Raw genomic sequence first — 26,870 nt, 5'->3', positions numbered from 1 at the left:
TCCAGAACAAGCAAAAGAAACTCCCATGTAGATTCCTTCATTCTCTTTCTCCTTCCAATTGGCTCTACTTGTTTACCATTTTAGTAGTTTACTGTTATGAAAAATAAATTCTGTTGTGATGGATTCATCACACAATAGCGGGAGTCTATTTATTATATATAGGCCAGAGTAGTGGCTGGAAGTTGTTCCTCACCAGTCCTAGTAAGGAGCTTTAAGATAAAGATGAGGTCAGCAAAAATATAAGCAAATACAGAGTCCAGTAATTTGGGGACACACAAGGTTAGAAAAGTGTACTTCTGGAAAACAATACAGAAAATAAAATTGAAAAAGACTTAAAAACAATGGTCGTGGGGGCACAGAAACCCATCAAGATTTTTTCGTTAAAAAAAAGAGAGAGACAAAGTACAGTAAAGGATGCAACTTTTTCTACCTATACCTATTGTTTCAGATAACCTGGAGAAAACTGCTATTGGGTACATACAGAAAAGTGGAGGAGTTCTGCAGCATAGAAAGAAAGAAAGCTGCTTTGAGAACTGTCTAGGAAAAAAACTGCAGTCTGATGACAAGCATATGAATCTAATAGAAATGACAAGAAGGCTTCTAAAACCTGAGGAGCAGTATTGAAAAGGAAAACAGAAACTTCTTCTGAAAAAAATCTAAATGAAAATCAAGTTTAGGCCTCTAAACTTAAACCAGAGGAGTAGCCCCCAAGGAAGACAAACTGCAGATTTGTAATATCCATTTCATATGTGACCAGGAAGGAGAACTATCCAGATGGCAGAACCATAGAGAACAATGGACAAGGGAATTTCTCTAAAAGATCATAACTAGGATTTAAACAAGAAACCTCTACTGTCAGTACAATGGGCTTTCTCAGTGGTTTCCTGTGCAGCAGGTTTCATCATCACAATGAACCAATGACTCCTGTGTGTTTCCCAGGCTTCTTCCCAGTCTTCCCTTTCTAAATGGGGATGATTATTGCAGATCTACAATCTACAGACATCCTTTGTTCGCCATTATTTACTAGGGGCTTGATGACATGCAAAGAGTAGGTAAATTTCATAGTCTATAAACATCAAGGAGTCACAGTGCAACTTGAGAGGGAGGACTGTGGATTGACTTGAGATCCTTGACACTGTACTGTTACAGAAAAGAGGAGGTACCATTTTACCCAGCCCTCTTACATGCAGCTACCTTGGACTACAAACCCCAGTGTGCCATCCACCTGACTTTCTGAGCAGGGGAGCTACTGGTAACCAGAGGTGGAGCTGAATATGTAACATAGAAGGCAGGTAGGCTCTTGGGCTCTTGCTTCTCCGGCTTTGATTTGCACCCAGGGACTTGAAGGGACTTTGAAGGAGACATGAGGTGGATAGACATGTAAAGACTCTTGAAAGAGACATATGGGTGAGAAATATATGAAGAGACTGTCCTTGGCAGAGACAGGGGTAGCCATTATCTTGATAGGTACTTTGATTTGTATTTTTGCAAATCAAATCTCTTTTTGTCCCAGATTTGCTTGGCCCCTTTTGCTCCTTTATGTTGCCCCATCAAAAGGTGCCTTAGCTGGAAGGGATCATGCTCAGAGAAATAAGCCAAAAAGAAAAAGATAAATACCAGATGGTCTCACTTATAGCAGGAATCTAGAAAACCTAAATAAGGGACCAGGAAAAAGAATAACTATAAGAAAGAAAAAAATTAAAATCAATAAACAACTATAAACCAGAGACACACTATGGGGGTGTGGGGAAAGGAGGAATTGGGGTCAAAATAAGGGGGGTGCAATTGTATGGGGAATATAAAAAAAATTAAAAAAAAACAATGGAAGTAGAATAAAGTAATAAACAAATGAAGGGGAAAAAAAGGTGCCTTATACTTGCAGAAGGCTTTTGGGTCTTACTTTAGGCCCACTCTGTTTGAGTGAGCACTTCCCAAGGAGGGGATGGGTAATTTGGGGAGTTTTACTGGGAAACTATTAATAGGAACAATCTTTCTTTTCTACTCTTTCTATGCACACCAATTCTGTTATAGATCTTTCACACCAAGAGTCTGCCCCTTTGCCTTTGTGTGGCACATGCTGAGCCCCTTTTAGAGCACACACCCCTTAAAAGTTTGGGGTCCCTCCCTGGATGTCTTGGTCATGTGTTAACAGTACTGGATATAGTTAAGTGTGGAATTTTACCATCCTCCTAAATAGGGAGCAGGAAAAAGAATGTGCATGGTTATTCCATGACCAGAAAAGCAGACTATGGGAAAAACTGTTACCTTCTGTTCACTCAAATACATGTCCTCTTTTTCTTCCTAGGCATATTTGACTACATTTTCCAGTTTCCTTTGATACTAGTTGTGAGAAGGTAACCAAAATATTTACTCCTACTAGAATTAACTTAGAAAAACTTTTTATATGTATTCATTGGCTGAAAGGGAAATAACTTCCAGAAGGACAGTGGAAATATTATGAGAAGATGGCAGAGCCTACGACAGCCTGAATCCTGAATGACTATATGGAACAGAATTATTCAACTTGTTATTCAACTTGTTTTCTAATTTGTTTTCCTCTTTCATGCTACTGGGAGAATAACAAATAAATCTGTATCACTTGAACCTTTAGACATTTTGGGATCTCTGTTACATTCAGTAGTACCACTCAAACTAAAACAAATATGTATAGGTGTCTCCATACAAATTAATGCAATCATCAAACTGTAATTTTCCTAGTGAGCATTAGTAAGGGTCTCAAATGTCATATGTATTTGAAATTTATTTAGTTCAAAATGCACTGTTTATCTATCTCTATATATGGCCACACAAATAAGGCAATGCTAACAATGATCTCACTCAATACTGTAAGAGGCATTCCCAAATTAATAATTTCTAATTATGTATATGAAAACTGTAAGTTTAGCTAAAAATCTATTTTCTACTCACATTAATCTTCAGATTTAATACTTATGTATTAACTGGGGATATACAAAGACAAAATGTCAAATAAACTATCTCTCATAAATCACATAATCATTACATTTAAGTTAACATATCCTTAAAATTTCAGAATGAGGGCCTCCCAGGTGGCGCAGTGGTTTGAGCACTGCGCTGTGAAGCTGTCTGCAGCCTCTGCAGTGCCAGTTTGATCCCCGCCGGCTGGCGAGAATCCCACATGGTGTGGCAGACCTCTCCTGTCGTGCCCACTGCTCCCCTCTCAGCAGTGTATTTCTGTCATCTGTCTGTTCTGCTCCCGCTCTGTCTCTGGTGAATCCTCTCACCCTCCCATACCTCTGGCCTGTATCCCAGCTCTGGTATAAAAATAAATAAATCTTTAAAAAAATTTTTTTCAGAATAAAACCAAGGCATCAATTCATCCTATACTTTCATTTGCTAATTCATAACATTAAAAATAACTCTGTTAATACAAGCACCACAAAAATGACAATAAATACAATTTATTCATGTACAAATTCATTTGTATAGTGTTTTGCATTTGTTAATTTTAAAGTATAGTGAAGTTATTTTAAACTTGATTGTGTGATTCTAGAAAAGACATCACTCCATTTTCACAGAGAATTTAGTTTAATGAATAAGCACTAATACATTATTCCCTCTTCAAGGTAGTTTTCTGTTTGCCTTTATGAAAAATGTTTAGCATTTTAAGCAATATACTAAGAATTTCCACCAAATGGTCACTCACTATGCTTCCTCCAATTCCTTTTTGGTCATTTAAACTAATAGCCCAATGACTCAACAAAAACAAAATAAACAATCCAGTCAAGAAATGGGCAGAAGAACTTAAAAGACATTTCTCCAAAGAGGAAATGCAAATGGCCAACAGGCATATGAAAAAAATGTTCAACATCCCTTATAATCAGGGAAATGCAAATTAAAACCACATTGTGATACCACCTTACACCAGTAAGAATGGCACGTATCAAAAAAACAAGCAACAGCAAATGTTGGCGAGGATGTGGTGAAAAAGGAACTCTCCTACATTGCTGGTGGGAGTGCAAACTGATCCAACCATTATGGAAAGCTGTCTGGAGGTTCCTTAGTCTACTGAAAATGGAGCTACAATACGACCCGGCAATTCCAAAGGGATTGGAATCTACCCAAAGGACACAAAAACAGTGATTCCAAAGAACACCTGTACCCCTATGTTTGTTGCACACTATTTCCAATAGATAAAACCTGGAAACAACCCAAATGCCCAAAAATAGATGACTGGATCAAAAAGATGTGGCATATATACACAATGGAATATAATACAGCAATCAAAAAAGATAAACTCATGCCATTCACAGCAACGTGCATGGAGCTAGAAGGAATTATGCTCAGTGAAATAAGCCAGAAGGAAAAAGAAAAAGATCGGCTGGTTTCACTTATAGCAAGAATATAGGAGAATCAAATAAGATATCTGGGTAAAAGAAAAATAACAGTACAATACACAACAAAGTAAAAATGTACAATTATAAATCAGAGACATACTGCAGAGGAAGGAGAGGGATCAGAGGGAGGGAGGGAGGAGCACAGGGGACTGAGGTGATGGTGCACGGGTGCATTGGTGAAGGAAACTCTATGGGGACTACACCTGAGGGGGTGGGGGAAAGCAAATATTGTTTAAAAATGAAAAATGAATAAAAAAATTTAAAAAAACTAGTAGACACAAAGACACAACACTTTAGAGGTCAGTGTTTTATTCTTTCATTATCTGTAATAAATTTAAAAAGTAAGGGATAGGTAGAGAATATCTTTTCATTAAAATCAACTGGATTTTATTTATTTTAAAATGCACTTTAAATAAAGATAAAGGTACCTAGGAATCTAAATTTTTACAAAGGCCTATGTGCTATGAACAGACACAGAAGTGTCTGATAACCAGTGAATATAAAAACTTTAAAAGAATTTTAACCAAGGAGATACATTAAAGAAGAAATGATTTTAATTTTTTGTTCCTAATAATCTTATGATTTGTAATACTTACTCAAAATTTCAAAAATTTAAACTTTAGTCTTTGAAATTATTATAGTGTCTCCTTAAAAAGCAAAATAACATTCATCAAAATGTTGAAACAAAAGAAGCTATAGAACTTATACATATACAAATGACTCATATTTTATTATCTGAAACAAGCAAAAGAAGGTGGGAAAAATTTACTTTCCTAATAAACAAACAGACTTTTTTAAATAACCTAAAGAGACTCATTCATCTGTATGGTGCAAGCTGTCAATACCTCAGACATCTAGAACCTCTAAAATGTTCTGACTTTTCTTTGTTCTTCAAAACCTTGCATTAATCATCATTCACTTCTATTGCTTTGATGGTTAGATAGCAAACTCCCAAGAAATCCAGGGAGACATTAGCACATACAGCCGCAATTTCTAATAAGACAGCTATTTGCATACAAGATCAGCCACAATTTAAAATGTGTTGTGATAGATGCGGAAAGGGAATAACAGATTTATATTAGCATGTACAATACCAAGATTGTTTTCACAATTTAATTCCTTAGAGATTACATCTCATCACCTTCTTTTATAAAGAACACTGCATTCCCTGAGGAACTATCTTGCTCTGAGACCCAGCAAAACTAAAATATGGATTAATAAGATAATATTTATTATTTATGAATTTTGCTGTAGGAATGATTTTAGATTAAATCATCAGAGAAGTTTCTAACATTCTCGAAACTTAATACATATTTAAGGAAGAAAAAAATGCTAATTTTATTTAATGCCTAAATTGCATATTGAAATAATTCATAATTTTTTATTAAATTAAATTTTTATACTCTTTAAGACTTTTAAGATTAAAGATAGTGTTTTTGTATTTAGTATTCTTTCTTAATCAGAATTTTGCAGAACAATTTTGCCACATGTATTTTTTAGACGAAAAAGTGACCTTTAAAAACAAACAAAGGTAGTGTTATATAAATGCAATTGTATTCCATCCAACTCATTTTATTGCTCACTTATACCTTTTTTATGAAATCCAGAATGAACAAGTAAAGAAATAAGAAACGTGAAGCCTTCACATATGTCTCTGCTTCCAGAAAAAGCATTCAATCCAGACTGTGACATTTAAATACAGATCAAAACACAGGTTATTAAAAAAATTCAACCCATGACCACAGAAAAAAATAATCATCTCAGTTTTAAGGCTAAAAAGAAAAGCCCTTACTTAAGTATGAACTTATAAATAGTCAGAAAAAAATTACTTCATTTTGACTGGGTCAAAATTGAGAAACATCATGAAAATACATACTCCTGCTAGATGTTAGGAATGAATAAAACAGTAAATAAAAAAGATAACTTGTCCCTGATCTTAAGGTACATTCATTATTTCCAAAGTAATTTTTTTAAAACTTCAAAGTTGTTCATGTAAATGACATATATAAGTCATCCAAATGAGCAACCATTTCCTAGATACAGCAAAAAGCCTTAATATGAAGAACCACTAATGATCCAATTTTGTCATTTGTTCCCTATTCACTGTTCCATTGTATTATCAAATTCATCTTTTAATTCCATGAAACTGATAAACTTGTTCACATTTTCATAAATTTACTCACATTGCAATTGACTTTAAACGTCCTCTCCATACTACCCTACTAGTGATGTTTCCAGATTTGGGGGGATGTTCCAGATTCCTAGGAGTTTCTGCATTTGGGGGTTCCTTGGTCCTTGACTATGACCATAAAAGAATTCAAAACCATGTCTAGCAAAGCAAAGCAAACTTTATTTAGAGGTACTACACCTGGGGAGAGGTCTGGGCAGGCAGACTCCATGGAAAAACTGAAAGGGAATATGTGGTACTCCTGGCTCAAATGGAGGGAGTGAGCAGGAGGCCTGGAGTGTACTGTGTAAATGCTCCTGGGATGCTGGTTGATCAATCCAGGCAGCAGTTACTAAGTCACTCCCCCTTCTTCTATGCTCCTGGGGATAGTTGTATCAGCCCCCAGCAGCAGATTGGGGCAGACCCCAATTGGGGCAGACCCTTCCCCTGCATTGCTGTTTCTTGCTCTCCTAGGCCTTTATCAGCCTGCCTGTAGGTTAGGGTGCAGAAAGAATGCTTAAAAACTTGAATATGCGAAAAAATGACTTCTAAAATCCTGATCACTTGCCAATTCAATACAAATATTCAAAAAATAACTAAAGGATAGTTGCACAATTCTAAAATTTCAGATTCTAGAAAAGGAATATTAGTTGTTGTAGCCACTCTTCAAACAAACTATAGAAATAAAACGAGTATGGTATCAACAAATACTGCTAAAACAACTGTAATCTTTATGGAGGGAAAAATTGGTCCCCTCTAAGGACATACATTTGTTGCAGCAATATTTGCTGGAATACAAAAGTAATCACACTCCTAGATGGATATGTAAGAGAGATTAATACATGTGGTCACAAAAAAACCTTTGTATAAGTATATTCAGAGGCTTTCATTATAATAGTCAAAAACTGTAAACAGCCCCAATGCTGATGAATAGAAGAACTGACAAACTGGTGTATTCACACGGAGTAATATTACCAAGCCTAACAACTACTGACAATATGCACCAATGTAGATAAATCTCAAAATTACAATGCTGAGAGAAAGAAGTAATATAATAATTCCTTTGTGTCTATGTCAAATGGGCATTCATTAGTTTTATCTGTAATGTATAAATGTAAAATCATTTGACAATGGTGGTCCTGGCTCTTTCCCTGGCACATGTATGGAAACACTTACTTCTTAAGAGCTCAGGAAATAATAAGAGGTGAGAAAGCAGAGAAGCAAAGTATAGAAAAATCTACAACAAAATAAGTAAGAAAGAGAAAGTAAGTAGAATAATTGAGGTTGAACAAGGCTTTTTTGTCGTTTTGCTTTGTCTCACTTTTGAGGGTTTGTTTCAAAAAAAGAAAAGAATTCTAGTCTGTCTAAATAGTAATTGGAAAGAGTAGTAGAATATGAGGGGGTGAGCTACAGGAAAGGTAGTAAAAAATGACTGAGGTTTTTAAGTAGATAGGAAGAGACAGAATTCAGTGCACACTTGAAAGAATAATCACAGACTACTTCTTTTCTTAAGCAGTAAAGAGGAAAAATGGGTGTGTATAAATACACAAAGAGTTTGAGGTGTGATGCCCCAAAGTAGAGGGAATGCTATTTGGGAGGTCTAATTATATTATGAAGTAAGAGCCAAAGTTATCTCCTAAGAGTGAGATGGTAGATGGAAATTTCAGATAGTTGAGTCTAGTGATTGGAATTGATGTTGTGGAGAGAAGGAAACTCATCTGCGGAGAACAAGACCAATGAAACACTAAGTGATCAAATGAATTCTGGAGCCATAAATCTAACATAACACTGACCTACATGATTAAATATATATATATATATATATTTTTTTTTTTTGAGTGCTCAGCTTCTCAGTGTTGGCATAGGAAAGGAGTGAACAGCTGGATTAGCAAAGTTTAGGTTTTCCTGGCAGGGATGACAGAAAGACAGTAGGACAAAGAAGCATGGGCTAGCATAAAAAGTAGGTGGAGTAATGCACCATGGAAAATAAAGCTAGAGAAAGGAAGTGAAATATGGACTTTTGGATCAGGTCAAATAACCAAAGCACTGGAAGTAAAAGAACTAGAGGAATATTCACTAGAGAAAAATTATAGGTTACTAACAGAAATTGTGAAGTGACTGACTGCATTATTGAGATAGAATGGATTATGATCTAGGGTAACTAACATGACAGGAAAACATTATGCAAAGAAGTCAAGAAAATGAGAGACCAGATAATATAGAGAGCATGTATGTGAATAGTGAAGGCACCCAGAACAGTGGCGGGATTTGGAATAGGGAAGAAAGAAAGACTATGTTGTAAAGGCTGGGGAGTGACCTGGATATCCATAGGTAACAGCAAAAAAGAAAGATAGAGCACACCGTAGTCAAATAAGAGCTCCAGGTGTTGTTTGTCTTTTTTGTTTTCATATGCATGGAAAAGTAAATAATCAGGAAGTTGCAATAAAAAATAAAAAGATACCAACCAACTTCTTGATCCAGAGATACAGGGGTGACTTAAAGAAAGAACTGTGTCGGAGCCTCCCCGGTGGCACAGTGGGTTGAGCGCCGTGCTGCAAAGCTGTCCACAGCCTCTGCAGCTGTCCACAGCCTCTGCAACACAGGTTCGATTCCGGCCGGCCAGGGAGAAACCCACATGTTGTGGCAGACCTGCCTCGCCTGCTGCTCCCCTCAGCAGTGTCTTAGGTCCGTCTGCCTGTTCTGCTCTCCGCTCTGTCTCTGGTGAATTCTCTCGCCCTCCCACGCCTCTGACTGTACCCCAGTTCTTGCATAAATAAATAAATCTTAAAAAAAAAAGAACAGTCTCTACCTAAGAAGACTTCAGAGAAATGGTGCCTATCTGAAGAATCAGAGTTCAATTAATGTCAACAGGTGAAAGGAATAATCATTTAAATGCTTCAGGATGGATGAGCTTCCAAAGGGATATAAAGAAAAACACAGGAAGAGAAGGGAACAGCAGGAGTCTAGTTCAAGAAAAAGAATAAACAAACCACGGCACACTATAGACATTAAGTGTTTAGAGGAGGACAAAAGTCCAAATGGGTCATCTTGGAAAGAGAATAAAGATAGCAGGAATGTATACTGTGTTGAACTAGCATATGCAAAGCTCATGTGACAGCTGCAATGAGTACTCAGGTCACTCAGGAGTCAGCTGTGCCTGGGTCATATGAGGAGATCTCAGTCCCTCTGGGAATGTTCAGATGGTGGGAACTAAGCCTCTCAGAGGAAAAACTTGGGTCTCAAGAGTGAAGTCAGGCACCCTGATTCACCAGGAGTGACTAGAGGCCCTCGTGAGCAATTGTCACACTATGGCCCATGCGTCACCATCAGTTGCCTAAAATGCTCCTTAAAATGAAGATTCCTGGGTCCTATCAAACCAGAATCTCAAGGGTTAAGTTCTTTTTTTTTTCTTTTTACTTCCCCTATGATTGCTATGACACTCATATTGGAGAACTTATTTTTTTTTTTAAGATTTTTTTATTTATTTATACAAGAACCCAGGTACAGGCCAGATGTGTGGGAGGGTGAGAGGATTCACCAGAGACAGAGCGGGGAAAAGAACAGGCAGACTGACGAAATATACTGCTGAGGAGAGCAGCGGGCGAGACAGGAGAGGTCTGCAGCTCCATCTCCCATCTCCCCGGCTGGCAGGGATCGAACCCACACTGCAGAGCCTGCGGACAGCTTCACAGTACTGCGCTCAACCACCTGCACCACCAGGAAGGCCCGAATTTCTGTTCTTTCTAACAAACTCATAGGTGGTAATTCTGTGTGCTAGCACTTGGGAAACACTGCTAGACACAAGATGTGAGACACAAGCAGGGGCTGTGAGATTCTTCAGTGTCTGTGTTGGAGATCTGGATAGGGCAGTATGACAATTATGGGAGCTTTTAATGATTAGTTGATATTACAGCCATTTCCTGGATCAACAAGAAATCATAAAATATTGGGCAATGAAGTGTCCAAATCAGTCAATTTTTAATAAGATTTGAAAGACTAGGAAATTTGAAGATAATTAATAAGCTAAAAAAAAAAAACCAAAACTAAATCTATTCCAAAGACAATCCACTAAGAGAACAATACAGAGACCAGAAGGAAATGACATTTAATGTTTAACTTTCAGAATTTGAGAACGGCCAGGTTCGGGGGTAAGAGGAGGCAGAGGAAAAGCTGAAGATAACTGTGCTTTTACCTGTGAGTGATAAGTTAAAATGCAGAATCCCGAGTTTTATTCTTCAGAGATTATCATTCAGCAAGGTCGGGGGAGAGGCCAAGGAAGCTGCATTTTAAATAAACACCACCCTCTGCCAGGATTTTCAAACTCAGGTGGTTCATGGACCATACTTGGCAAAATATGGAGTAGACAGATGGTGATGTCATTAACAGAAATAGATAATATGGAAAAAAAGTGGGTATGGGGGAAATGGTGAGGGGAAGGGGGCATTATAAACCTATATTATAAAATGTTTACAACTGCTCTAAGAAAACAACGTACTTGCTTTTCCTAAAACTTTATAGAAGTATTTGATTCAAACATAATTGTATCACAAATTCCCTGGCCGTCACCAAAAAATACCCACAAATATTTTGCTTACTTTTATTTTAATGTCTTTTTAATGCACAGATTGTTGTGGCATCTGGACACATGACATACTTGAAAACAACACATTAAATTTATACTGCCCAGAATAGACAAAAAGCTGCCTTGCATGTACCATCAACAACAGTACTCACTGGGGGAGGAGAGTGTTGTGGTAGCTGGGACCCATGGAATTTTTTTTTTTTAATTCTGAACTCTGTGTAAATATCAAAGGGGTATTCTGGGAGGGACAGTATTTCTACTGAGCAAGTGATCATTTTCCTAAGCAGAAAAATTTTCATTCGCTCCACCAGGGTTTAAATTCAGAAAAAAATGCATGGTTAATTTCTTGTATTTGCAAAAGGAGACAGGAGATAGGTAGGTTAAATTACAGCTGGCCTATGACTTAACTTTTAATAGTCAAGAAAATAGTTAATGACATAAATTATACTATCTTTTCAATAAGGTTAATTTTATGCAAACTACTTTCAAGAAGTTTCTAAAGGTTATATATAATACTTTGTTTTGGTACCAACTACATGAAACTTCAAACTCTGTTTTTGCTATGACACTGTGATGACACAAAAAGAAATACATTTTCTACCAAGTAAAAAGAGCGGGGGCATCTACAATTCTGGCATAAAACCAGTAAGGCAGGTGGCTCATCAAGGGGAATGTGAAGCACCAAAGGTAAGTTTGGCTTATGGGATTTTGAGGTAGAGAAAGGGCAGTTTCATTCCATTTTGACCCGACTAACACACAGATTGTTTTTCCTGATGAGACAGAGTAATTGAAAGGGTTACAGATCTAAAGGTCACAACCCTTGATTTTCCCATGTTTGTAATCCCATTAAACTATATTTTAAAGGTAATTATATAAATGCCAAGATTGTTTCAATAATCATATTGATAATAAAAAACTTTAATTTCCCTAGATGATACCATAAACTGGTGGCCAATGGTGAAGGAGAACATTAAGTTCTGGATGCACACATCTCAGGTTGCATCTATTCTTATCTCTGTAATGCCTTACTAAGCAGATTTATATCTATTTTATAACTCACCAATATGAATTCTCCATTCTTATTCTAAGAAAATATTAGTAAATCCATATGATTTAGATTTTTCTATAAGTTGAAACTGAAACAAAGGTCTACTAGCAAAAAATACATTTTTTATGTTTAGCTCAAATGTTAAATGCATTTGGCTGCGAGTTTCTATTTTTTTTTTTTTAATTTTTTTTTTTTTTTAATAGAGGCATGCTTTATTTATTTGTTTGCTGGTTTGTTTGTTTTGTTTATACATGCACTGGGTACAGTCAGAAGCACGGGAGGGTGAGAGAATTCACCAGAGCCAGAGCAGGGAGCAGAGCAGGCAGAAGGACCGAGGTACACTGCTGAGGGGAGCAGCGGGCGGCAGGAGAGGTCTGCGCGCCATGTGGGACCCTCCTCCAGTGGCCGGGGAGCAGCCAGGGATCGATCCGGCACCGCAGAGGCCGCGGGCAGCTTCACAACCCAGCGTTCAACCGCTGCGCCACCGGGGAGGCCCCTGGCTGCGAGTTTCTAAATTATATATCAATATAGATAAAATGATGTAATATACTCAAAATCTTTCAAAATCATTATATATAACCAAGTTTTACTTATTCAAAGTTTTGGGTTTTTTACTTCATGTATATTTTATACCACAGTAAACACGATCTAGGTTACTAAAAATTTAGTACTTTTAGGATGATATATTAAATTCAGGAGGTCTCTTGAAGTTTATCTGAGTCTCCACATCATGTGCCTTCTTGGGTCTCTAAGAGAGGACTTGAATCTATCATATTACCAATATTGTCCAACTTTTCAAATTTTTCACATTATCATTTATAAAGCTTGTTTCATGTAAAGGCTGGTGAGATACAGGCCTACATTATTGGAAAACTGATTTAGAAGGACTAGAAAGGACTAGTAAGGATCTGGTAAATAATAAAAGATATCAAGTATTGGCTGAAAGACACGCGTATCAATCAGCTCCCCAGCTTCAGATATGAAAAGATATTCTGTCAACAGGAATCTAAAATAGGGTGATCATACCTTTTATCATCCATGTGGGGACACTCAAAAATGAAAAGAGGCCTAATGCCACCAGGACAAAGAGTATTAACCAAGACTGTCTTGGACCACACGGGCTACCTTCTTATTCCAACTATAAAACATGCAAAGACAATTCACAATACACTGTACCTAGCTCAACCAGTTGTGTCCCTCATAGGTGTTTCCACTTGCAAGAATAGCAAGTCTTCCTGCTTTTTAGGAAAGAGATGAATATTTTAGACAGTGTTTGCTGTAGATATGAGAATATCAAAAAAGCAGGGTTACACTATAGAACAAACTCCTTTTTCATATGAAATATCTCTGTGACATGTAGCATTAATGAGTACTTTGAAGCCACTGATTTCCAAGGCAGTAGTCTCTGATTCTCCTCCACCAGCCCCATTTCTTCCTGAATTCCTTCATAAATACTTGATCTGTTTAACAATGATTTCTCCACAGTTCATCCATTCCATACATGCTTTCCTTGGTTCTTTCATTCCCTCAAATATCTATGATAAAATCAAAAACAAATGAAGAACGGCCTTGAAAATTCCCTGAGCTAAAAACAATATCAGTTTAGTCACAGAAACAAATTTCAATTTAGATTATTTTTCAAGACAAATTTGACCTGGGTCATTTCTCATTTATGACTCTGGAAATCATTTAGGGACAAGATACAGTTTCCTAAGGCTGATCTGCAGTAACCACTGACCAAATTTTTATCATTTAAGAAAACTCTAAGAAGACTATGAATAATAAACAGTCACTACCTCCTTACTTTATATGCTGCTTTATAACACATAGCCCTGAGACTCATCCCATGTGTTGGTTTGAGATCTACCACTCTGCAAACTGTCTTTTTGGTGAGTGCAACATAAACTTGGACTAATTACAACAGATTTCCCCTGCTGAGAGTTGAACATTCCTGTTTGATAGATCATTTTTTTGAGGGAGTCTGGAAACACTATTACCATTAGTTTATATGGATGGACATAAACTGAACATTCTCAGACCCCAAAACTAACTTATCAAATCAAATCATTCCAAATAGGAACATTCTACTTTTGAATAGCAGGGGAAGCCTGTACTTTAGTAATCCATTGGTATTTAGCTGTTACTGAATTTTATATAAATCAAGGACTTATGATCTAGCCCTGACTTCTTCAATCATACATCCAGAAGCATCGAACAGAATAAGCCAACCTGAATTTCTCATTCTCTCTATGATTGGGTTATTTTTCCTGTTTTCTACCTCACTTATTTTTTAATTAAATCCACAGGAATGTCACAGAAACAATGTTGTAGTCATGTTTCCTCAACTAAGGGTGCTAATTTTGATCACTTGGTTAAGGTGATTTTTACCTCATTTCTTCACTGTGAATGTAGTCTTCTCTTTGTAATTAGTATTTGGTTGGGAGGTACTTTGAACTATGTAGATTTCTTATTCTTCAAATTTGTACTGTTATATCATCATTAAATGATGTTTCTTGGCTGAAGTAATTATACTCAGATGGTTGCCAAATGATGATTTTTTTTTAATTTCTTCATTCCTTCTACATTTATTAGTTGGTAATCTACTGTATTTTCATTTATTCTATTTGTTCTCCCTATTTCATTTTCTTCTCCCCATTTATATATATATATCCCTTTCTGTTTTACTAGTAGTGTGTAAATTAACACTTCATTCAATGCATCAGAATCCATTAATATAATTTGTTTATTTTTATGCTCAAATTATCCTGTATTTTGCTTATGGAGGTCTTTCAAGTGGTTTGTATCCTTTTATCATATTACCACACATTACATTATTCCTGTTCCTATCCTGAAACCAGCATTTCTCCAAAGAACCCAATTCCCTTTTAGAAATGAAGATTTTGGGGGACAAAATACACTCACTTTAATGGACTGTCCACAAGACTTCTCAGTGGATAGAATCAGAGGATATAAGTATTGATATGAACTCAATGCTTCCAATTTTCAGGCCAATGCCACACAATTCATTATAGTTTTGTGCTTGCCATGTTTATATTTGTAACTCTCTTCTCCAAGTGTAAGAAATCTGTCAAATATTGTTATCAATGCAAACCTGTCATATCAAATATTTTGTACAATATTTAGCAATAAAATGTTAATAAATATTTTCAACTTGTGAATCACCTATGAATAGACAAACAAGCCTATTTGAACTAAATCTACCAAATATATAACCTGTGCTGATGAAGACCAACTTTACAATTGCAATCAGATATTAAATATCTCCACAGATGCCTATTACACTATTTTACACCTTATAGGCATCTGTTCCACTCAACAACAAGGAAAATGTGATTTTTACCTTAGACGTACCAATACCTGTCATATCCAATTAAAGCTGGTCATGGGTCTGTTTCCCCTAAGCAAATGACTGTCTGATGGAGAAGTATATAAGAGAATAAAATCAAAGTTCTTTGAAGAGAAAGGGATAAACAATGTAACTAAACAGACAGCCACATATTATACATATGTAAATGCTCATACATTAAAAAAAGATTAACATTCAAGATTCATCACTTAATTTAAAATTTAAAAATAAATGATACTCAAAAATTTTTCAACTGCAAATATATATATATACAGATATATATATAAAAATGTATATATACACACACATAATTCACCTAACTTCCTTGATCTAGTTAATGGCAATCATCACTTACACTAAGTGTCAGTTATTTCAATGTGTGTTACCTATTTCAAATAGTTTGGCTTCCAAGTTTAACAAAAATATCTTTGGAAAATACACTTAAGTCCTTCTACAGAAGGCAAAATATAACCTAGATTTATTTTTCTTTCTCACTCACTATGTCTCTCCCTTTTTGGCTAACTACTTTAAGAATATCAAACTGATGGGCCTCCCCTGGTGGCACAGGGGTTGAGCGCTGGGCTGCGAAGTTGCCCACAGCCCCTGCAGTGCATGGCGCAGCAGACCTCTCCTGTCGTGCCCGCTTCTCCCCTCAGTGTATTTCTTCAGCCTGCCTGCTCTGTTCCCCGCTGTCTCTGGTGAATCCTCTCACCCTCCCGCACTTCTGACTGTACCCAGTGCTTGTATAAATAAATAATTCTTTTATAAATAAATATGTTAATTAAAAAAATATCGAACTGATAAGGTAAATTCTAATTTGGCATATGAATATATTCCAAGAAACATTTAATGATTATGCTTTGATAAAATACAATAATAATAGGGAAATATACCAGACCAGAAGGCACAGGCTTTAGGTTAGCCAAGTCTTTTCAATAAAAGTCTGAATGACCTTGACAAAGTCATGATGTTTCTCTTTTTTTTTTAAGATTTATTTATTTAAGAAGTGGGGTACAGGCCAGATGCGCGGGAGGATGAGAGGATTCACCAGAGACACAGCGGGTAACAGAACAGGCAGACGGACTGAAATACACAGCTGAGGGTAGCAGTGGGCGAGACAAGAAAGGTCTGCCGCGCCATGTGGGATTCTCGCCGGCCGCCGGGGATCGAACCAGCGCTGCAGAGGCTGCGGACAGCTTCACAGCGCTGCGATCAACTGCCTGCGCCACTAGGGGAGGCCCATGATAATTCTCTTCTTATTTGATTCTTAAATTCTTCAAATTTAAAAGCCTTGTATACAGGAACATATGTATCAGGTGAAGGATAATTGTTTTCATGCAGAGAAACACATGCTTGTATATTAGGAAAAGCCAAGTAATAATATTACATACTTTTACACAGATCTTTCAAAACCAATTAAAGATATGTTCACTGAGGTAAGCTTAATCTGAGTATATAAGGGGAAATAAGCAGCTCAAGGCAACCATCAGAACGCCCTTTATGGTTATTTTGTTTCTACTAGCTTCATAATTCTGCATGACTTACCAAAAAACAGCTTTATTAGTAAATAGATGACAAGAGTATAAAAACAACTACCATACATTCAATTTCATAGAACTTGCATTAAATGCATTCATTATATAAAGTCCCATGTGATTAAATCATTACCACTTTACTAAAATAAGTATTTCTCAGACTGGTAGTTTTCAAACAGATTGTGTTATTAAAATTTGTATTTACAAACAATGATGCAAATTACACATTTATAAAACCACCAAATTATACTACTAGAGAAATACAATAAAGAGTATTGAGTTTTAAAAATTGAAAAAACAATATAGAAAAGGTTAATAGGGAGAAGTACTGAGTTAATAACTGATAACTCCACAGAAATAAAGAATATAGAAAAAGCACTTTATTAAAAAAAGTGTATTTAAATAATTCTGTAACAATGGACTGCTAGAGAAAAAACTATTCCAAATATGAACCAAACACAAATGAGAAAACCACAAATTATACTTTGTTCCTGGTTCCATTACCCATCTCCTATTCCCTAATTCCTCGTCTATCAAATTTAAGGCATTTCATTTCAAAAGATTGTCAAAGTATGGTTTGATAGATAACTAACCTTTTTAAGACCATTTAGTTTCACAAGAAAAGAAATAATTAAGGAAAAGCTATCAAATGAAAATATGGAAAATACAGAATTAAAATTGTCAAAAAAAATACAAAAGACTCCAGATTCCATCAAAATTATCCATTGCTGAGATTAAAATACTTCAACTGCAAAATATATAGAATAGTCAGTGTTGTGCTTACGTGAGAGTTTGTTTTAAAAATATCGACTATCTATAGTCTTATGTTTTGAGTGTGTTGCTGTATTTATGATTCAGTTAATATGATACTTACAAGAAAGAAATAAGAATAGACAAAGATTGAAAAAAGAAAACAGTAGAAAAAGAAGAGTGAAGCCTACCAAATTACAAGGAATGATCTAATAAATTAAGAACAATAAATAATGAAAAGGAGAATGAAGATGTGAAAGAGATGAGATGATCAAGAGACAAAAGCTTACCATTTAAAACATAATAACATGGAATAAACACTTGTCATGTTAAAATAAAAAATAAATATATATATAGTATTAGAAATAAAAGAGACCATAACTAAATATTTAACAGATATTAATATTATATAACAAGAGGATAATATAAAAATATCCTTATCAATTAACCTGAAAATTAAGATAAAATGTACATTTCTTAGAAAACAGTTTACCATATCAGCTCAAGAAGGCAGAGGTAGAATAAAATGAATGTCTATGGTCATTAAAGAAAGTCAGTGTTTAAAAATCTACTCTTTTAAAAAAAAAAGATACACACACAAAAACAAAACTAAGTTTCAGATGTATGTTCTCTCAGCCATCAGAGCAACAGATAATCCTTATAGGATATATTAAAAATAAGCTCTTATGAAAAATATAAATAGGCACACATCTCAGTTCATTTCATGAGGCTAACAAAACCTTGAAATGAAAAAAACATAGGCCAATCTCATTTATGAAGAGAGATGCAAAAATTCTAAATATAATATCTGATATGTTTAGAAATCGGGTATGTACAAGCATCATAACAAAATGTATTGTGATGAAGCTGGGCTATTACAAAAGTGCAAGGATAGTTTAACTTTATATAATACATTAATAATATTCTCCATACTATGTGATTAAAGAAGGAAAAGTATTGGAAATCTTTAATAGACAAAGGAAAAAAAGTACGATTCAATATCCATCAGTTCTTAAAAGGGAAAGGAAAAATGAGGTCTCATAACTAACAAAGACTCAAGAAAAGTCTTATGCAAATTTTTGAAGTGATTTGGCTACATAGCTCTCTCCAGAACTGTCCCACAATATATAGTCCCCTCAGCTTCTCTAAACTCCAATCTCTGTTACCTAGCCTCTCTGAGGTTGCTGTACTCTGTTTGGTTTCATCCTCTCTATACCCACAATCAGGAAATAAATTTCAAGAAGAAAGTCAATGCTTATGTTTTTTTGTTTACCTTCTCTCAAAAATCATAATTCCACATTGTTTGTGGTCCAATGTTTGAAAACTGTTGAAATAAACAAGTTTGTTATTATTAGTTGTTTACAAAGAGCAAAATCTGGCCCACATCATGGCCTAGAAGTAGTCTTCCATTTTTCATTTTATTTCTCAATTTTAGGAATGAGACATAGACATTTATAGATTATATCATCATATTTTGTTTGACAATGAAACATTTCATTACAAAATAAATAGTATGTTTTTCATGTACAATTGACATTGATGCATATTTACTTGACCTTATGAAAATTTAGTTTGTTCACTCATTCAATCAACCATAAAATGTATACAAAGCTATACATATTTTCTTTATAGTTATTCTTCATAGTAAAGGTTTCCAAAATTCAAATAAAATGTAGTCCTAAGGGCCTATATTCAAGATTAATTTGAAGGAAAAAATCTAATGATGATTAAAACCAGAGAACTTAGCTAAAAGATGTAGAAATATATTTAAGTCTAGTACAAAGTCCAATAGTTTTATTGAAAAATCTGGGCTTAACCCTATCCAATATTGTCACCAATGATAACAAAATAATAATATACAATCTTTCTTTAAGAATGCCGTGTAAATATGAATCTAACTACTACTATTCTAGTAAGTTTGTGGAAATCAGACAACTGACTTTTATCTATATCGGTAAAGAATATTAAGCTGGGCTATTTACAATAGGTAAAACCTGGGAACAACCCAAATGCCCAAAAATAGATGACTGGATGGAGAAGATGTGGCATATATACACAATGGAATACTATTCAGCAATCAAAAAAGATAAACTCATGCCATTCACAGCAATTTGGATGGAACTAGAAGGAATTATGCTCAATGAAATAAGTCAGAAGGAAAAAGAAAAATATCGGATGGTTTCCCTTATAGGAGGAATTTAGGGGAACCAAATAAGACATCAGTGTAAAAAAATAATAACAGTACAAAACACAACAAAGAAGGAGGCAGGAAAGGGATCAGAGGAAGGGAGGGAGGCGCACAGGGGGCTAAGGTGATGGTGCACGGGTGCATTGGTGAAGGAAACTCTATGGGGACTACACCCGAGGGAGTGGGGGGAAGCAAATATTGTTTAAAAATGAACAATGATGTAAAAATTAAAAAAAAAAATATTAAAGTGGTTGTGTACTCACATTTAAAAAGCAACACATACAAAAGATCAATGCCTTTCGGTCTAACTTTACATCTCAACTACCAAAGGATATACAAGAGCATAAAGTTGATTATTTCTCACATTCATTATTTTGAATCCAGTATTTCACCCATTTAAACAAAAAAAAAACTATCAAATACTGAAGAAACTAAGAGCCAAGAATTAAACTTGGACATTTAATGAGATCTGTGGCCTACATACTATCAAAAGTATATTATATATGATAAACAATCTTCAAAGTAGTTGGCCAGAGGCAATCACTACACATCATCCTAAATTAGACACATTTGTGTACATTTATGCCTACCAGGTTCTTAGTCAAGTAACGAAGCACCAGCCATTACTTCAGCTCATCTTCTAATACTATTGGCTGACTTGGCTTCAACTGGCTGACTTGGTTTCTGCTTAGGGTAAAAATAAAGGCACGGCTACTATCAACAACTTCACAGCCATAGTAATACCCTGTACCTAGACCAATAAAAGTTCAGCTCCTCCCACCACTTCCAGATTCCAATAAAGTACATAGCACATTGCATGAGATCTGACTTTCCCAGCAACAATCTGAAAAGTACATGGACAGTAAAATTAGCTTTGACTAATGAGAAACAAGAACCTCCTGGCTAAAGAAGTAGAAAATGAAGATACTGGCAGATAAATTTCTTTCTCTTCCCCAGTCTAACTGGTTCTGTAGAGTCTATTAGGAGATGCCCCATATGACTCTACACAAAAGCCTGCTTTCTCATGCAGATATGACCAGCTTAGTAAACCTCATGTATTTGTTTTCCCTCCTTATCAACTGGGGTTTGCCTCCATTTTTCATTCACTCTTGTTTACTTACTATTGCACCCAAATAGGCCTCTGGCTCTGTTATCTGGCTCTGTTATCTGGTAGATAATTCATTACTTTTGACCCATAATTCGAAATATATCACATCTTCTTGCGATTAAATGGGATACTCTGTGATTTCTTACAGCAGTTTGAATGTTCAATAGAGACCCAGAGTAACTCTCCCTAGGAATTAATAAGCTGCTTTTTAAGACTAGAATCTTCATATGTGGGTTCCCTATGTCTACCCTATTCTACTAAAACCAGATAAGAAGAAACCCATGATAAAAGCAATATAGATGTAGGAAGAGGAATGCCAAGTGTAAATATAAAAAATGTCGCATGGATAAACAAAGAAGACCTAGGGTAAGCTACAAAAATAACAAGGTTTTCTTCCATCACATAGCCAATTAAGTGATCCACACATGGACATCAAAAGGCATTAATTATATCAAATATGATAGGCAGAATTATAAGATGACTTCAATACTTTTACCCTTACATATTTACACACACAGAATGTGGGGCAGGGATATATGAATATGATGAAATATAACTCCTGTGTATATTTGTAATTAACATTCCATTATCAACTGGCTTTAAAGTAGGAATATTATACTATCTAAGTGGAACTGGCCTAGTCTAAAGCTGTGTACTTTAAATCAAGGTCTAGAGGTCAAAGTCAAAGACTTCAGAGAAATTCAAATGAAAGGAATTTGATGAATGGGAAATTCTCCATTGCTGTAGGGGGCCACATGACAACAAATATGGATAGTCTACAGGACTTCTGTCAGTCAATGAGGATTGCAGTCTTATAACCACAGGAAACTACATTTGACTAATAATCTATATGAACTCAGTGGATTCTTCCACAGTCTTGAACAGCCTGACTGACATTTGATTCCAGGTTTATAAGACCCTGAGCAGTGAAACCAGTCAGGAGATGCTAGACTTCTAGCTTACAAAATTGTTTCAAGCCACTAAGTTTATGCAATTAGTTATGCAGCAATAGAAATCTAGTGTATATCTGGATATTAGTCATCTAATATCTAGATTATTGAATTAGTTAATATAGCTATACAGGTTATTATTAGTAATTATTTTTAAAGAGGAGAGACTGTATAATTTGCTACTTTCCTAAACTATATTCATATTAAGAAGTTAAAATGTAATTATAACCTGTTAACATGTTTGAATGGTTTCTACATGAGAATGTTTTTCTACTATAAAATGACATTAGTTCTCTGTAGTTTTTCTTCTCTTTCCCACTGGTTAATTTTCAGCAATGTTGATCAAATTCTCTTTTTCAGAAACTAACATTTTCTCACTGAATCAGGTCTTCTAGAAGAGTGTTTCTAAAAGAGGGTGACTATTATGAGCATTTTGCTATTTGCCCACATGAACTAATAGAAAATGATCATTGATGTTCATAATGAGTCTGCAAGTTCAGGAAATACATGAATGCTATCTGAATAGAAATTCAATTATTTTACTGTAGTTTAGAAATATATTTTAGTTAAATTTCTTTTATTCATGATTGTTTCTATAGTTATAAAACTGAACAGCATTTCCTTCTTCAGCCATGTCATATAATAAAAAAGAATGTATTTTATTTCTGCCCTAGCTTTTTGTTTCTGAATTTAAGTGTCATTCAGATATATAAGATACTGACTGGGATATCTTTTCATCTTTATTATTTTCAAATAATTTCAGAAAAACATACTTTGGGCCTCTTGGCTAAGGAAGTAGAAAATGAATATAGACATCCTCAGGTCACATGGTCCTTCAATGCTCACCTAAATAGGTTTCCATGGGGAACATATAGCCCTAACAACAAAACCAGGGATGGTGAGGGACAAGATTTTTATTACTTTTGTAGAATCACTTGCTTTATTACACAGTGAGAGTAGAGAGTAATAGAATGTGGCTTTTATTGTTTCACGTCAATTTGTTTCTTAAATTTGAAAATTTCATTTAAATTTTTATTAAACCCATGTAGAATGCCATTTGAGCAATGAAATGCTAAAGTGAAAAGCAGAGAGAGGTGATACACCAACAAAGAGTTCTCATGTTCTTCACCTAATATGATTAATTGTGAATACTGTTACAAAGAATAAGGGCAAAATAAAATATATGGAATAAACTGAACAGATAAAAGCTATTAAAGGCTCTCATGTTCTATGTGATTAAAGAGAGAGTGATTGTTTCTTTGGTGAACTGAAGACTGAATTTTAAAGGGATTATTCAGAGAACTACCAGAAATCTCTCTGGAAATAATTAAATTATTTGCTGCTTATAATATCAATTTCATAGACTTAAGCAATATGGTAGTGTTCATGATGATAAAGTAAATAGTGAAACTGGGAATGTTGACAGAGAGGCAATAAAAACTGTTAAATAAAAGTTTTGGTTTCTTTCAATTATTATAAAGGAAAAATACACAGGTCTGGCATAATCATAATTTGCATAGTATTTCATACTAAGGAAGGTACTCTATATAAACAGTGATGCTGGCCTTAATTTGATAAGCAAGCTGTTTATGCTATATCTACATAATAATAGTCACTTATAATAAATCAAAATATTTATTAGAAAAACATTCTTCTTTATGGAAAATTTTACATGTGTGGGTGCATATATAAAACATATGTATAAAGATTCTGTGTGTACAGGCATAGATAGTCATTCTAGTTTAACATGTGTCCAAATACATAGCTCCATAAATTAAACTTAGTGTCTAAAACAAAATTAATGCTCAGTTAAATTATAAAGGAAAGTTACTACTAGAATATGTCCAGAGAACAGCAGTAGCATTTATAATTAAAACTAAAAGGAAAGAATAGAAGAGAAAAGGAAAAGACATATAATAAAGAATGTAATTATAAGAAAAAAAAACCAAAAAAGTTAATTTTCCATTGAAAAAGAAGTTTTGGGCAGATAGAAAACGCCTAAAATATCAAAACAGAAAATTAGAAAGTGGTTTGTTTAATAATATAGGCTAACTCTTAATGAAAACCTACCACACTTCCTAGAATACTTTGATGATATGAAAATGATGACTAAATTATTTCTCAAGTGTGATGTATCTAGGAAATAGATCAGTGAAACAAAAAGAGTAATATCATCACAGCATACAAACAGAAAATTCACATATAGAAGCAAAAAATCACAGTTTACATTGCATTCATGTTTTAAATCAAACATCACTTTTTCACATTCGAAAGATTTCCCCCCCTAAATATGGAAAGAAAAACAAGCCAGGACTTTAATATAATATTTTTTTCCAACCTGGAACAGCTGCAAAAAACAAATCTTGCTGGAGATAAGCTTGGTTATAAATATCAACATTCCCTTTAAATAAGTGAGTCCAGTTTTCATACCATCTGCCTCTTTCTAAAAGGGAAAAAATATGAAAATCATAAACCAGGACATTCTGTTTCAAACAAGGCATTTAAAAATGAATGTAGTAAAAAAGGCTGTGAACTGCTCTGAGTCCCTAGCTTTAAACTTGCCCTATGTAGCTCAGATCAGAAAAGGAAATTTCATGAAGGAATATAACTCTTGGTTCTTGAATAAACTGCTTTCAGCCATTAATAAAGAAATCAAGAAGAGCTTTCTTTTCTGATTTTTTACATTATTGGCTACAATCACAATCTCTGACAGACCTATTTCTTCTCAATGCGTCATAATCCCTCCTGTTCATTGTTTTAACTACTTTTGTCACTGTTGATTTTTTTAACTACTTTTGTCACCTCTGTTACCTCTACTTTGTTTCCAAAACATTTTTAGAGTCTGTTCAACAAACTTTCCTGTTACCACTTTCAGTACAAAAATCTGGTTAGTAACAAAACTGGGATTTTCTTTTAATACAAATTCTATCCTCTGAAAAAATCCTTCCTATGCCTCTCTTAATACAGTGGTCTTTTTATATGCGAGTTTGGATTTTATCTTAAAACCTTCCTTCTTTTACCCTTAATTATTTTTCTTTCTTTGTTAATGACCTTGTGATTGAACATTTTAATTTTTCACTGTACCACATCATTACTAGTCCAGTAATGAAGTCCATAAGCCATATCCATTATTTAACTCCTTAAAGAATTCACTAGAAAAAATTAAAGGCAAGATAGTTTCCAAAGAGAGTGGTTCAGAGTGGTGTAACAGAGACACCTACAAAATGGAAATCCAGAATACTAATACTGAGATCACTAGAGAGAAAGCAGAAGAAATTTAAGACGGAGATATATGGCATCCTCTATTTTAAATAAATAAATATATATGTAAATGTTCAGTCAATTCCCTGAATTATAGTGGTAGAATTCTGAAAAGCTACTGAAACAGAGCAGTTACAGAAACACTGCAAATTCATGCCCATTCTCATTTTTATTCTCCCCCTTTCTTTTTCTCTCTTACACACATAGACACACCTACATACTGCAAACAAAAAGAACAAGATCAAATCTTAATCATGAGCATTTGTAGTTATTTTAAGGTGCCTAGACTACAATTAAATGTGCCCTTACAGGAAAAATATGTCCTAGGGCACTTTTTATTTACTTTTATTCTGTTTTAGTCATGGACCACCTAGGTCTGTAATTAAAGAAAACAAAGTTCTTTTACAAATGACAAATGACATTTAATTGCTTTCTTGGAATGCTTCATCTTTAGTGTGTAAGTAGGGCAGCAGAGTGGGAGAGCTGTCTTCAAAGTAATGGTCAATAATATTTAATCTCAAATTAATTATTTAAAATGAATAACCATTTTATAGCAATCAATATTTCATTCTTTTCATGATTTGATGCAAGCACTACAAAATGATATGAACAATTAGATTACCAAGATTGCAACAGAAAAGTTATTTTGCCTTCAACCTAACAACTATTAGTTCAAAATTAAATTTTTTTTCCCCATTAAATTTAGTCTTCTGTTTATTTTCTGATTCTCTTTACTAGAATGTAAAGGGCATGGATTTTTGTTTTGCACAATGAAGAATCCACACTATTCAAATAAGTGTGACACAAAGTAGGCAATACATATTTTTGAGTAAATATTCTGTACAGTTTTGAACATGTAAAACATCCATAATTTATGCTTAGTTATTATAAACTTAAGATGCTTTGAATTTTAAAATATTACTATAAGCACGCTGTTTTATATGAACAGGAGTCTTATACAGAGTAGGTTAACTCTTCCCTAGTTTAAATTGTTTCCTTTCTGGTTCTGTAACTTTTTAGTTCTTGACATAGTTAAGCTCATTTAACATGTCAAAAAGAGGTAAGTAAGAATTTCTGTCCCATAATGTTGTAAAGGTAAAATTAAATAGCTAACTCATAAAAGTACTTAGCATGGTGCTTCTCATGCTCAATAACTATTATTACTATGATAACATCATGCTGGCTTAATCAGTTACTCACTGGTGAAGCACCACACAGTCCAAATAGCTTTGTATAGACAAAAAACAACCCTGATGACCTTGTACTATTTAAAAAGCCACTGAGCTCCCTTATATTTAAGGTTCTTAGATATACACATGGTCTCATAATATACGAAGGCTGTAACAACTTAATTAGATATTAATTGTACAGTTTCTGCTATTACTTGTTCTATTAATCATCTTCAATCATTATCAGCTAAGTGACTTCAACAAAAGTATCTTTGGTTAACATTTAAGATGCCAAATAGCATGTGTTTTTTGTTCTCTGTAAGTACTGGAAATTCTGGTTTAACAGAATATCACATCCATGCTTACTTT

General features: G+C 34.6%; 1 protein-coding gene across 3 annotated transcripts in view; it reads right to left on the bottom strand.

Annotated features, from left to right (window-relative positions):
* Positions 1–26,870, bottom strand: part of TRIQK (triple QxxK/R motif containing) — a 62,046-nt gene that overhangs the window by 23,483 nt on the left and 11,693 nt on the right. The gene's annotated exons all lie outside the window — the stretch shown is intronic.

The sequence above is a fragment of the Talpa occidentalis genome, unplaced genomic scaffold (assembly GCF_014898055.3).
Source record: "Talpa occidentalis isolate TD23 unplaced genomic scaffold, MPIMG_talOcc4v2.1, whole genome shotgun sequence".
Classification (NCBI taxonomy): domain Eukaryota; kingdom Metazoa; phylum Chordata; class Mammalia; order Eulipotyphla; family Talpidae; genus Talpa; species Talpa occidentalis.
Note: the sequence above shows the minus strand (reverse complement) of the source record. Positions and strands in the feature narration are given on the sequence as shown.